The 12,874-nt window shown below is 47.9% G+C and overlaps 1 long non-coding RNA gene across 1 annotated transcript; it reads right to left on the bottom strand.

Moving 5' to 3' along the window:
- Positions 1-9,154: 9,154 nt before the first annotated feature.
- LOC131402380 (uncharacterized) lies at positions 9,155-10,777 on the bottom strand. The gene is made up of 3 exons (XR_009218610.1): positions 10,736-10,777; positions 10,239-10,313; positions 9,155-9,270 (listed from the first exon to the last, which is right to left on the bottom strand). It is a non-coding gene; the product is annotated as an uncharacterized LOC131402380 (long non-coding RNA).
- Positions 10,778-12,874: the final 2,097 nt, after the last annotated feature.

The raw sequence follows: 12,874 nt of genomic DNA, 5'->3' as shown, positions 1-12,874 counted from the left end.
CTTTACATTAACTTTGGCTTTTAGACCATAGTTTAGTTCATTAATATTTCCTGTGTAGTCACTCTGCTTAGGGAATGTTGAATTAATTGAATCTGTGGATTGATGTCTTTCGTCAACTTGGAACATGCTTGTGTATTTTCACTTCTGACATCAATTCCTCCCCACGTTCTCTCAACTCCCCTTTTAATCACACCCCATGTGTCTTCTAATTCTACCCTGAATTTTCCAATGTCATTGACCCTATGGTTTTCTTGGGAGATTTGCTCTTGAACTGTCTTCCATTTTAGTAAACCAGCCTTTTGCTGGAATCAATTCCTTCTTAATTCCTTAAATTCTTAATTTGACTTCTAACATAAACACAATATATAACTTGAATTTTTTTTTAAAAAAGAGCTAGCAGAGCAGTTTGACAATAAGGAGAAAATGATTTACTTTTGATACAATAAAACTCAAACAGATAGGAGAAAATTATAAATTGGATCATATTAAGATATATGAGGAGCCAGTATTCATTAAAATTCACCAGTAAGACAGAGTGGGTGGAAAACCTGAGTATCTTGTTCTTTGTACTGATGTGGACTACCTTTTGAAATGATAATATTTAGATTTCTTGGGTTAAATAAAAATGTTATAAAATCGAGTTTCATCTGTTTGTATTTACTTTCTTTAACATGTGTTCTGGAAAATTTAAATGACATAGGTCATGTTGTGATATCTCTGTAGGTCTTGGTTGGATAGAGGCATGATGTGATGGTTAATTTTAGGTGTCAACTTGACTGGCTGCAGGGGTGCCCAGATAGACTGTGAAGCATTATTTCTGGGTGTGCTTGTGAGGATGTTTCTGGAAGAGATTAGCATTTGACTCCATAGTCTACATAAACAAACCCACCATCACTAGTGTGGGGGGGCATCATCTGATCTGTTGAGGGCTCAATAGAACAAAAAAGCAAAGAAAGGCTGAATCCATTGTCTCTTCCTGACTTGGGATGTCCTTCTTTTCCTGCACTTGGACATCAGAGGTCCTGGTTGTCAGGCCTTCAGACTTTGACTGAATTATATCACTGGTTTCTCTTGTTCTCCAGCTTGCAGATGGCAGATTGTGGGACTTCTCAACCTCCATAACCTTGTGAGCCAATTCCTACAATAAATCTCCACTTCTATATGTTTATATATATTCTATGGTTCTATTTCTCTAGAGAATCCTGACTAATACACATGGATAACAAAGTGCATATTAAGTGAACATGGAGGAACTTTCCTAAGGCATAGGAGGCTCCCCCAAGCCCCAGGAGGAAGCAACTCATCCCATCCAGGCAGCAGGCATGAGCATGTTCACACACACACACACACACAAACCCAAGTAATTTGAAAATGTGCTCAAGCTCAAACTCTCACTCTCTGCCTTATTGTTCATCACAGCAGTGATTTCTACATGGCATGTTATACATCCTTTGCCATTTATTATCTATTTCCTCCCACTAAGACTAAATCAAGCAGGCACAGTCAGTCTGTTTAGTTATTTTGTAGATCACAGGTTTTATACCAGAGCTTTGCGTGTAGTAAACGCTCTAAAAATCGAATGACCAAATAGTTTTCCCTCCAAACTGGAACATATCAGGGAATGAAAAGGGTAGTGCTAATAATTATGATAAGACAACAGAAGAAATATGTGGTGAAGACAGAAATAGAGGTTTTAAAATTAAGATGAACTAATCACTTTTGCATTTTAAACAGGTCATTGTGACTAGAATCTCATGATTGGATTACGAGGAGAAAGGATTTGGAATCTTAAGCTACTCTTGCTAATTTATTGCAGTGTACCACTCTAAATGTGGCATCTTTGAACAAGAGTAGTTAAGTCGAGGGGCCGGCCCCATGGCTTAGCGGTTAAGTGCTGGCACTCTGCTGCTGGCGGCTGGGGTTCGGATCCTGGGTGCACACCAATGTACCGCTTTTCTGGCCATGCTGAGGCCGTGTCCCACATACAGCAACTAGAAGGATGTGCAACTATGACATACAACTATCTGCTGGGGCTTTGAGGAAAAAAACGAGGAGGAGTGGCAATAGATGTCAGCTCAGAGCCGGTCTTCCTCAGCAAAAAGAGGAGGATTAGCATGGATGATAGCTCAGGGCTGATCTTTCTCGGAAAAAATAAAAAAACAGTAGTTACGTGGATGGATTTAAAATATTTCATGAAGAAATGTTTTAGTGTTTGAATTTTACATGTATATAAATATAAAATATATATTGTACACATAACATATGTGAGCCCTTTTTGTGTACAAAGCCATATGTGAACACTATAGTGGGAAAGGTTGGAAAATCCATATTAGTCTTGTCTTTATGGAATATCTAATTTAGTGAGAACGAATTAAATCTTGAAAGAAATAGATAGTAATGCACATATAACTAAAATAGAAACAAAATCAACAAAGAGGTAAAATGGGGTTTTGTAATTTAGGTTACTAGAGCAGGAGACATCCCTGTGTGGAAATGATATTTTGTATGAGATCTGAAAGGTGATTAGAAATAAATTAGAAGTGGATAACCTGTAGGTAGCTTCAGAAGGGTGCATGGATGGTTCATTGATTGGTGAGTTTGGGGTGGCAGGCTGTGCAGAGTGACACCCAGGGGTAGACAGCTTATTACCACAAATAAGTGAGTTTGGGGACACTGAGAGAGAAGCAAATTATTTGAGGATGTGATTTGTTGAGTTGGGACCTGGTCATTGTGAGTTGAGTCATCACTGATGTGGTGAGTGGGCAGGTAGGTAAATGGGTCTGGGGGTCAGAGTTAGGTCTCTGTTGATTATTTGGACATGTTTGGGTCATTAGTGGTATTTGAAGCCAGGGAAATGTATGGGTTTTGCCCAAGAAGGAGGGTGCAGATGGGAAACAGGTGTCAGAGCAGGGCTCACTTCCAGGAATCATCCATCGTTGTGGGGTGGTCATAAAGGTAAGCAAGGATGTTGCTCAGGAAGTTTAGACAGGCAAGAACAGGACAGTGTAGGGTGGTGGATCCCAAAGACAAATCAGCTTTTAAAAGGACATTGCTGTCCGCAATGTCACCTGCTACTGCAGAGCATGTCAGACAAATCATGAAAAGTCCCCAGTTGATTAGAAAGAGACACGGCTTGTGAGGTTAGCAAGAGAAGCATCCACAGAATGGGGATGGGATTAGGTGGGCACTGTGGAAACAGAGGCATTGGGATATATGTGAACTTTTTGCAATGTATGCCTGGCAGGAGGAGGAAAGTAGGGGCGTGGAGGGTGAGGACTATTAGGAATTCTGGATGAGAGATTCGTTTGTAGATGGTAGAGATTTGTGCATATTTGAAACTTGAGGGATGATTCCAGTAGGGAAGTTATGGAAAGCACAACAAATATTGAGGGCATAATGTCATTGAAATGGAAGGATAAGATAAAAATCAGAGTGGTTTCAGCCAAAAAATCAATTTCTTTGCATATAACAACAGAAAGGGTGTGATAAATGAATTCCTTATGAGGAATATTTGTAGATCTGATGACTAGAGAGTGAAATAGTTCTTGTCTGGTGGTTTACAATTTATCTGTGAAATACGGAGGATGTCGGAATATAGAGATTTATGGAACTCAAGAAATGGAAAGAATTGAGCAGGGCATTCAGGAAGCATTAGAGCATGCATATAAGTCCATTGGTTGCTGTTGATTCTCTGTTGGGATCCACAGGTTTCTGGTGAATTCTCTCTTCAGTGCAAGTGTCAACATGGGATGGCAGGTATTTGAAATCATCTTAAGTGTGCAGGGTGGATATGATGGCAATAAGGAATCTTGGAGTATGGTCAGTGGATGACTGAAATGATGCTCTGTGAATCTGAGGTTACTAGAAAGGAGTATGAGAAGAAAAAGAGTGGCTTGTGAAGATATTCCTACTGGAGTAATCTAGTTTATTGAAGAATGATTATTTAGAGTGGATTTATTTGTGTAAAAACTGGAAATGTGGAAATTTGTGGTGGGAATATGGTGTTTGTGAATTACTGATTTGTGAGCAGGAGAATTTTGGGTGAAGATAGGATCGGGGTGCGGAACTGAATGACTAATAATGGAATAGTGAGTAATTTCATTAGAGATGAGGCACTAAAAGGATCTATGGAGTCCTTGGAAGTCGTGTGTCCCAATAACAGTTGGCTGTGGGGAACCAGCATGTGTGAATTTGACCATGACAGAGAGAGGAGGAGAGGAACATCCTGAAGCAAGATGGCGGAGGGAAGTTGGTCTGGATTTGACACTAGATAATGACCTGGCTATTTCTGTCCTTGTCTCACCTCAGCTTGATGGTGTCACTGAATCCTGTTCTCCACATGTGGTCCCTGTACCAGCAGGATCAACATCACCTCTTAGAAATGAAAAGTCTCCATTCCTTCCCTAGACCTACTTGGGTTGAGGTCCAGCACTCTGAGTTTTAAAAACCCTCCAATGATTGTGATGCACAGTGTGAATTGAGACGCATGTGTCCAGGGAGAGAAGGAGGGTGGAATATCTATGTGAGCTGAGAACGATCTCCATGGATGGTAATCTTCATCATCCATTTTGTTCAAATTTCAGATTTTATTTTGTTTTGAAAGAGAAAGCTCAAAAAACATGGCCCGACTTCATAGTGGAAACAGTAAGACCATGAAACTAAACCCAATCAGAAAACTGAAGTTCTACGCATCCAGAAGCCTAAACAGCTGTATGTTCCAGAGGCCAGTTACTGGACTAACTGCCCATCCTGGCGGTGAGGTCAGGTGCAGTCAGTGGGAGGAGACCTTGGAGAAGCCGCAGAAGGTCTGTGGATACTGTAGACTGCAGGGACTCCAGGCCTGCAGCAGTGAAGGAGAACTCTTACGTTCTTTGGAGTCGCAAATACCTTCTAAACAGTCGCACAGACTGGCCCATGTGAATCCCTGGACCATGCTGGGGCCAGGCATCTGTACACCTGTACATCTGTACACCCTGAGCCCACCCCGGCCCACTGTCCATATTGGGCAGAGATGAGTCCAGGGATGGGTCTGGGTCGCTCACAGCCCCTCTGCAGGCAACGGGCATCTTCTAGAGATATCAGGAGACAGACACAGAAAGTGAGGAAAAGCATGGGACAGACTGACGGTGGCCTCGAGGACAGACGAGATTGCCAGGGAGGCAGAGAGAGCAAGGAGCCAAAAAAGGCATCCTGAAAACACAGTGAGGAAGGCAACATCAGTTCTAAAGAAAAGGAGAGTGGTGCCGATGAGAAATTCCCCATGAGACAGGTTTGCCTCTCACAGCATCTCTTTGTAACGGCCATCATGATCTTGACCTTTCATGGTAAACCTCAATTTTTATTTACCATGAGTTTTCTCCTTTTTATATTAAAATTGATAGGAGAAGTGAAGCTGAGGAATTAGTGTTTTGAAGTTACATTTGTATTTTCTAGAACTTACACTCAATGAAGAGATGATACCTACTTGAACAAGATTTGTCTGTTAATTTATATTAAATCCGCTTCCATAAATTTTATTGTGATTTTGCTTTTTTTTTTTTTTTTTGCTGAGGAAGATTCATCGTGAGCTAACATCTGTTGCCAATCTTCCTCTACTTTGTGTGTGGGTCACCGTCACGGCATGGCTGCTAATGACTATTGTAGGTCCGTGCCTGGTAACTGAACCTGGGCCACCAAAGCAGAACATGCCAAACTAACCACCTGGCCAGGGGCCAGCACTATGATTGTGCATCTAATTATAACAAAATCCATCAATCTTCTCTTCATTGTCACATGGTAATTCAGACATAGGTGATTTCAATATCATGAATTAAGTATCTCTTATCTGTTACCTGGCAAACTTGTGTAGCTTTGATTTTGGAATATTAAAAATGAGCACACCCCCTGGAGGCATTATTCTCCACTTAGTGAAGCTTGCAGCAGGCTCATTGCCTTCCTTCCCACACGAGATCCAGAGTCGTGGAAATGTGTTCGCCTTGCACACAACACAGAGCACAAAGGAATTACTCCACAAACACGTGATAAGTGAATAACTGGTGGCATCATCAGGTCATTCACAGAAGCCAGACTGAGAGAGAGCTTCCTTAGGTCAGGAAGGAGAAGCATTGCTTTAAATTTGTGATGTTTTAATTTGTAACATTGTAATATGAACAGCAAGTATACTACATTTATCAAAATTGTGTTCTGAAGGTTTTCAAAAATCTCTAAATCTCAGAGTAGAGAAAAATCAATCTCTGTGAACCTGTTACTTGCTTCAAAGATTGTCAACTCGTATACCATCTGGCTTTGTTTATCCTCACACCAAGTCCCCGAGAATTAACCAGAAGAGATGGCTGAGAGCACATCATTTCAGCTGTAAATATTTCCGTTTCTCTTACAGATGAGGGATTTTGGAACACAAACACAATAATATTATCACACACAAAAATAAAAATGTCATTCGGATAATCAACTGTCCAGTCAGTATCCCAAGTCTCCCAGTTTTGTCAAGGTTATTTCCTGGTTTTACATTTTATTTGAGTCAGGATCTTCATGAAACCCTTCTTTTGCAATTGGTTGATCTGTTTCTGAAGTCACTTTTAATCTCTTAGTAGTTCATGCATCTTGGGATTTGGGTGGGATATGAGTGTGTGTGTTTGTGTGTCTACACTGATGCATGAATTCTTTCTTTCCTGGATGGCAGTGTCCTGAAAGGAAGGACCTGGGCTGTGGGAACCAGGATTTCTACTCTGCTTCAGGCTGAACTGAAAAGGCATCCGTGGGTGACACTTGCAGCCTTCAGAAAGGAGGGGGAAGAAGTACCAAGGAATTCAAGACAATGGCCCTTGTCTTACAGGGTGTTTCCAGGGCATGATGTTCAAAATGCCAGGTGCTAAGACTTTAGCTCCACGTCGTCGGGTGGATTCTCAGCATGAGCTCTGAGCAGTGTCTGTTCACCACCCACGTGGGGAGCATTTCAGTATTTTAATTGTTAAGGTGGTATCTGTTGTGTCTGTGGTGTCTAAGATTGGTGGAATTCCCCTGCTGGACCCACTTCTATACCTGACCCTCTCCTGTCTCATCTTTCAAAACTCCCAACAGGAAAGTTTCACATCCCTGTAACACAAATCCACATATCCTCAGCACAGACTGGGGAAAAGAACACAGCAGTCCCAGGGACTAAGTGCTCTATTCGCTCAGGCCCAGCTGCCAATTTGGGACAAGTCAGTAACGACACGACTGAGTATGTAAACTAGTGATTGTCTAAGACCATGGACCTCAGAACCACATGGGCCCAGATGTCACCCAGGGCAGCAAGGGACGGTGTGGGTCATTCAGTGGACAGGATTAAGGTCTATTGTCCTGGCAAACCAGAGCTCACCACTGATCCATCAGGCCCAGCCAGGGAGGAATGGCCACGATGTACCTGACAGAGAGGCTGGGGGCCTTCTAGGGAATTTCTGCCAAAAAAGAATCATACAAGGAAGTGCGGGGATGCTGGAAATCCTAGTTCACAGGGAGCAGTGAGGTTTATGGAACAAAGTCCTGTTGTAGCTTTAAAAGCTGCATCATGAATCTTTCCCTCTGGATATGAAACAAGCGGGAAAAGGACTTCCTAGGGCATGGGCCAGGATCCCAGGTTTCCAATCTAGGCGAAGGGTGAATAGGGAGGACTAGAGGCGGCCTGATGGGGATGTCCTGTCGGCCCCTAGTCCATCTGCACATGGTGTTCCTCTGGCCTTGTCTGTTCCACATGCAAACTTTTATCTTTTTATATTTTTCCTCATTTAGTGTTGATGCAAATCCAGAGACTGGTTAGCAAACGGCAATTTCCAATATCTGATCAAAGAAACATTAACAAGAGAAGCAAAAATCATTCCTTCTTCCTGATAAGCTGTAGAAAGACAGCCACTGTCCTGGGGATGGACATGGTCCTGGTAAGTGCTATTTGAAAGACACCCACATTTCAGTGGTTATTGCTCTGCCTGGGAAAGTCCCTCCAACCTCGACATCCAGGGAGATCTGAGGGGATGTCTCTGCTCCTGGCCCAGGTGAACCACACAGAAATGCACCTGTCCTCTGAGGAAGGGGGACTTGAGGGTGTCATTCAGTAGCCAGGCAGGAGGCTGGCCCTCCTCCCTTCTCCCACATACAATAAGATGTGACCATACACAAGTTCTTAATTCAAGCAGGAAAATAAGATTCTGTGTCTCTTTTACATGAGCATAAGAAGTGAAAGAACCACACCACAACACCCAGGCTGCGACAGAAACAGGATATAACGTAAGAGTCAAATCTACCATTTACTATTAAAGAAATAATATCACTCCTCCCCAATGGGTTAACGGTCGCAGGGGTGGAGATGTCAGGGAGTTGGAAGGGGTGGTGCCCTCCCTCTGGGGCTTTAGGGGAAACCAGGGAAAGTCTTAGGATGTCATCGTTCACTCAGGGTGGGAAGAGCTGGCCCGGTGCACCACGAGGGCGCCAGTGTCACTGCTGGTCAGGAGGAGCTGCACTTGTGGTCTCCAGAGTGTGACGGCTCATCGCCAAGGGCGTGGTGGCTGAAGAGAAGAAACAGACTATTTTGAGGTCCCTCCCTGTGATTCATGGCACACCTCCCTGCACCCCTGCACTCTGAGCCAAACTCTGTGCCAAGTGCTCAGTCCATCAACAGCACCCCGTTTGTCCCTGATGCGAGAGGCATCATTTAGCATCACCCATTTCAGAGGATTCAATTAAATCCCAGAGAGGAGAGGGGAGCGGCCTGTCCCAGGACTGCTCAGCAGTGGAGCTGGGATCGAGGCCCATGCTTAGCCCGAAGCTGTACTGAGCCCCTGGATTCAGTTGCTCCTGGTCCCAACACTCACTTGGCCCTGAACTGGAGGATGTCTGGTTCCTCTTTCTCCTGAAGAGCCGCATTTTGCTCGCCTTCTGGTGTGCGGGCTCCAGCCGGCTAGAGACCCAGTAGCTACAGGACAGAGTGGCCTGTGAGCTACCAGGAGCCACACCTCAGGTGCCCCTCCCAGAACCTGCCAGCAGATGAGTCCCAGTGCCCCATGGGTCACCACGCTACGACTTCTGTGGCTGATCAGCGATCCAGGCCACAGGCTCTGGAGCTGGACATCAGAGAGAGTCTGCCCTGCCCTCACCCAACTCCTGTCCCCCTCACCTCTCATGGACACTGATGGGCTCCATGGCCTGGAACCAGGCCCCAAATCGCTCGTCGGGCTCCAGGTCATATGCATTTGCAGCCTGCTGGAGCAGCTGGATCCTCCAGATGACTTTGAATTTCTGGGAGGAAGGACAGGATGCAGACAGGGCTTGGGTGGGGAACGCTGCCAGGGACTTGTGTGGAGTGAGGATCTGGTCTGGGGTCTGTGCTCACTCGGGACCCCTCCTTCCTTCCCACTCCATTCAGGACTTGCCTGTCCTCACAGTTGGCTTGAATTAGTACCTCACCCAGGAAGGTGTCCTTGATGCCAGCCCCTCCCGCACCCGCCAACGTGACGGGATTCCCAGCTTTGTGGATCTGACTCTCCCAATAAATGTAAGACCCAAGGGATGAGGACAGAGAAAGTCTTGCCAGGCGAGGTCTCTGATTTCCACATCCCCACCCTCCCCATAGCTGCTCACGTCACACCATTTCTGGAAGTTGACCCGATTTCCCTGGAAGGCAGACAGCCAATGTCCATCAGAAACAGCCCCCTAAGCCCAGAACCAACCCCCATCCCACCCCTTTCAGGCTACAGGAATGTCAGGGCCCAGCAGAGGGCAGACCTTCCACAAAGAGAACTTGACACTGGGCCAGGCTCTGGGCTCCAGAGCAGGAGGGACAGGGGAGCTGAGGCCAGAGACCTTATGTAGCACACCCTCTCTGATGACAGACGGGGAGACTGAGGCCTCAGGGAGGAAGGGACAGCTGAAACACAGAAGTGCTTCCTCACTTGCAGGGGCTGATGGCACTCCCCCAGGGGCAGGGCCCGAGGGGGAGGCTGAATCCATCTCAGACACAGCCTCCTGCAGCTCTGCAGGCAGGCAGCTATGAGCTTCACCAGCCCAGGTAGACTGGTGGGGGGCTTATGCGCGGCGTCTATTCACGCATTGCTAAGATGTGCCTGACTCCCCAGCTCCCAGGGGTGGCCATGGGGCTCTCATGAGAGGAGGTTTGCCAGGTACTGAGAGCTCAGGTCTCAGTGCAGGGCTCTCGCCTCCCAAACCTCAGGATCCTGCTCCCTGTCCCCACCTCCAGGCTCACTCACTTCCAGATCATCCGCCATCCCAATGTCCAGCAGCTTCAGGTGATAGAGGAACGTGCCCAGGAAGGGGACGACACCCTGTGAAATCAGGGTGGGAGTGGTGAGATGAGTCCCAACTCTCAGGTGCCCCCATGGACCCTCCCCCAAATCCCTTCACCCCAGCCTTCTGCCTACCACAGACTCCCACAGAGAACAGCCTAGGACCCTCCGCGGCCTCCCCCAGTTGCCCCCTCCAGGACCACCCAACTTCTCCAGTCACCTCCAAGGGGCGGCTTTTGGCAAATCCCAGGGTATGTGGTCCCTGCCCGTCCCCTCCCTAACCCATCCTGGGCCCAGCTCTTCCAGGCCTCCTCCTGGTCACTTCCAGTGCAGGCCTTTCAGGCTCTTGGGCTCCAGGAGCTGGCTGGAGGAGGAGGGACCGCTCTCTTAGGGATGCCTCCAGCCATGAGGTGAGTGACCCCTCCTCTGACACCTAGACCCTCCCCCTCAGGCCACCTCACCTGCTGCTGCTGCCTCTCCTGGGCTCCCTGGGGGTCAATCTCCAGGGTGGCCCTCACAGATGTCACCTCCTGCAGGGTCAAGGACAGGCTCAGGGAGCCCATGTTCCCTTCCCCATGTCTCCCAGGCCCCTGATCTTGGACCCTGGACATCTGGTGTCTATGGCTGCTCCCATTCCAGGGTGCCCTGATTCTAGATCACTCCCAGCTCCAACACTCCCTCCTCTGTGCCCTCCGGCCTGCCCAGGCCCCTAAGCCTCTATCCTCATCAGGAAAGTGTGAGGACTCCCCATGCCTCTCAGGGTCCCCTGAGGACTCAGTGTCATCTGACTGTCACCAGTGCTGTCCCCCCCCCTCAAGGAGGAGGAGCACAAAGCTCCTGCACATTCCTCTCCCCCTTGTACCTCATCACCCCTGTGAGGCCTGCACCACAGATCATCTCCCTCCATTTCCGAGATGAGGAGACCGAGGCCCACAGAGGGGCAGTGACTTGCTCAAGGGCCCGCAGAGGAGACCACTCCCCCTCCCAGCCAGAGGCCCTGGCCCCCGGCCTTCACTCCTCCTCCAGACACACCTGGGACCAATGTCCTGTTCTCTGGACTCTCGGGGTGTGTTGAGGCCCTCAGTCAACCTGAGCCATGGATGGAGAGGCACAAGGTGTCTCAGGGTCCCATGCAAGTGGCTTCTGTGTTTTCCAGCCCCCTGCGATTCTCTGACACCAGGCTGGACCTGAGGCCATGCCAAAGTCCTCAGCTCCCTAGGATCCCCTCAGGATTGTCCCTGCACAGAACTCCTCCTTCACTCACTCAGGAAGGGGACCCCCGTGTGCCACATCTGAGTGACAGTGTAGGAGTTGACCACGGCACTGTGTAATGGTGACATTTGCATCCTTTTTCACATGGAAACTTCTAATGTCCCTTCTCCTTTCTCAGCTCTCATGTTTAAAGTCTGTGGTCTGAGCCTTTGTACAATCCTTAGGCCCCTCCTGCCAGGGCCTCGATGGGGGCCATTAAGAATCTGTAGGTTCCTCGATAATTCTCATTGCCATCTGGGGCATATCCTTGTCGACAAGGCACTGGGGGAGACTCACTGGTTTGTCAGCAGTGACCACTATCGGACTAGAGTGCACAGTCCCAGAGAGCACACAGTTCTGTCCCAGATCCACCATTTGGCCCAAGGCTGTGCAGCCCCTGTGTCCACAAGGCCTGTGTGACCTCACAGTGCCCATCCCTGGGACAGGCAGAATGTCCTCCCCTGCGAGGTGCAGTGAAGACAGAAGGAGCAGCAGGGGCCTGGCTTCCTGAGGACAGACTGGGCTGCTTTATGAAGAAAGGAACCCCCACCCACTCCATCCACCCGCCAGCCTGGAGGATGATGAGGGCCAGCTGATGGGTCCGCATGGAAGCCAGACACCTGCTCATTCTGCCAGCTCCTCACCTCTTGGAACAGTCCAGGCGACACCACTGTATCCCGTGACCAAGGCCTCCTGCCCCAAACAGTCCCCACCTGCCCCTGCAGCTCACACCCCCCGCTTCCTGTCCAGCTGGACAAGACAGACCGTTATTTCTCGGGGAACCTTAAGTGAAAAACTTACCAAAGCACATCCTGCCTGGTCCCTCCCCACCTCACCTCCCGTCCTTCCAGGTCTCCAGCCTCCACTCACCTCCTTGAGAAGCTTCCTGCTCTCCCGGTGGCATGTTTGGAGGATGTTTTTAAGCATTTGACAGTTCTTCCTGAGGAGGGAAAAAAGGAAAGAAACACTGTGGAGTGGTTTGAGGGTAAATCCCTTTTGTTTGAAAACCCAGAAGATCCAGACAGCCTGGATGAACATTTTCACTGTGTCCTCTGAGCCCTGAGGTGTCTGGGACTGGGGAGGGGGCTCTCCTATTGTCACCTGGGGCCTCCATTCTCTTATTTTCTCAGCAGATGTGTTTTAAACAGTCTTAATTTCACGTGGACAGAGAGTTCTGTTGCTGCAAACACTTGAAAATCTTCAATTTGGTTCAAGCCATGATCTGTCACTTGGGGAAACTGATTCCTGAAGCAGAACCACTGGCCTAAGTTTTCAGAAAGACTTCCAGCCTGCCAACCAGGTCAGACCCTAACCCCAGGGTTTGCTGTCTCCCAGGAGGTCCCAACTGA

Source organism: Diceros bicornis, unplaced genomic scaffold (assembly GCF_020826845.1).
Source record: "Diceros bicornis minor isolate mBicDic1 unplaced genomic scaffold, mDicBic1.mat.cur d_74_multi, whole genome shotgun sequence".
NCBI lineage: Eukaryota > Metazoa > Chordata > Mammalia > Perissodactyla > Rhinocerotidae > Diceros > Diceros bicornis.
This window is presented reverse-complemented; position numbering and strand designations above follow the sequence as displayed.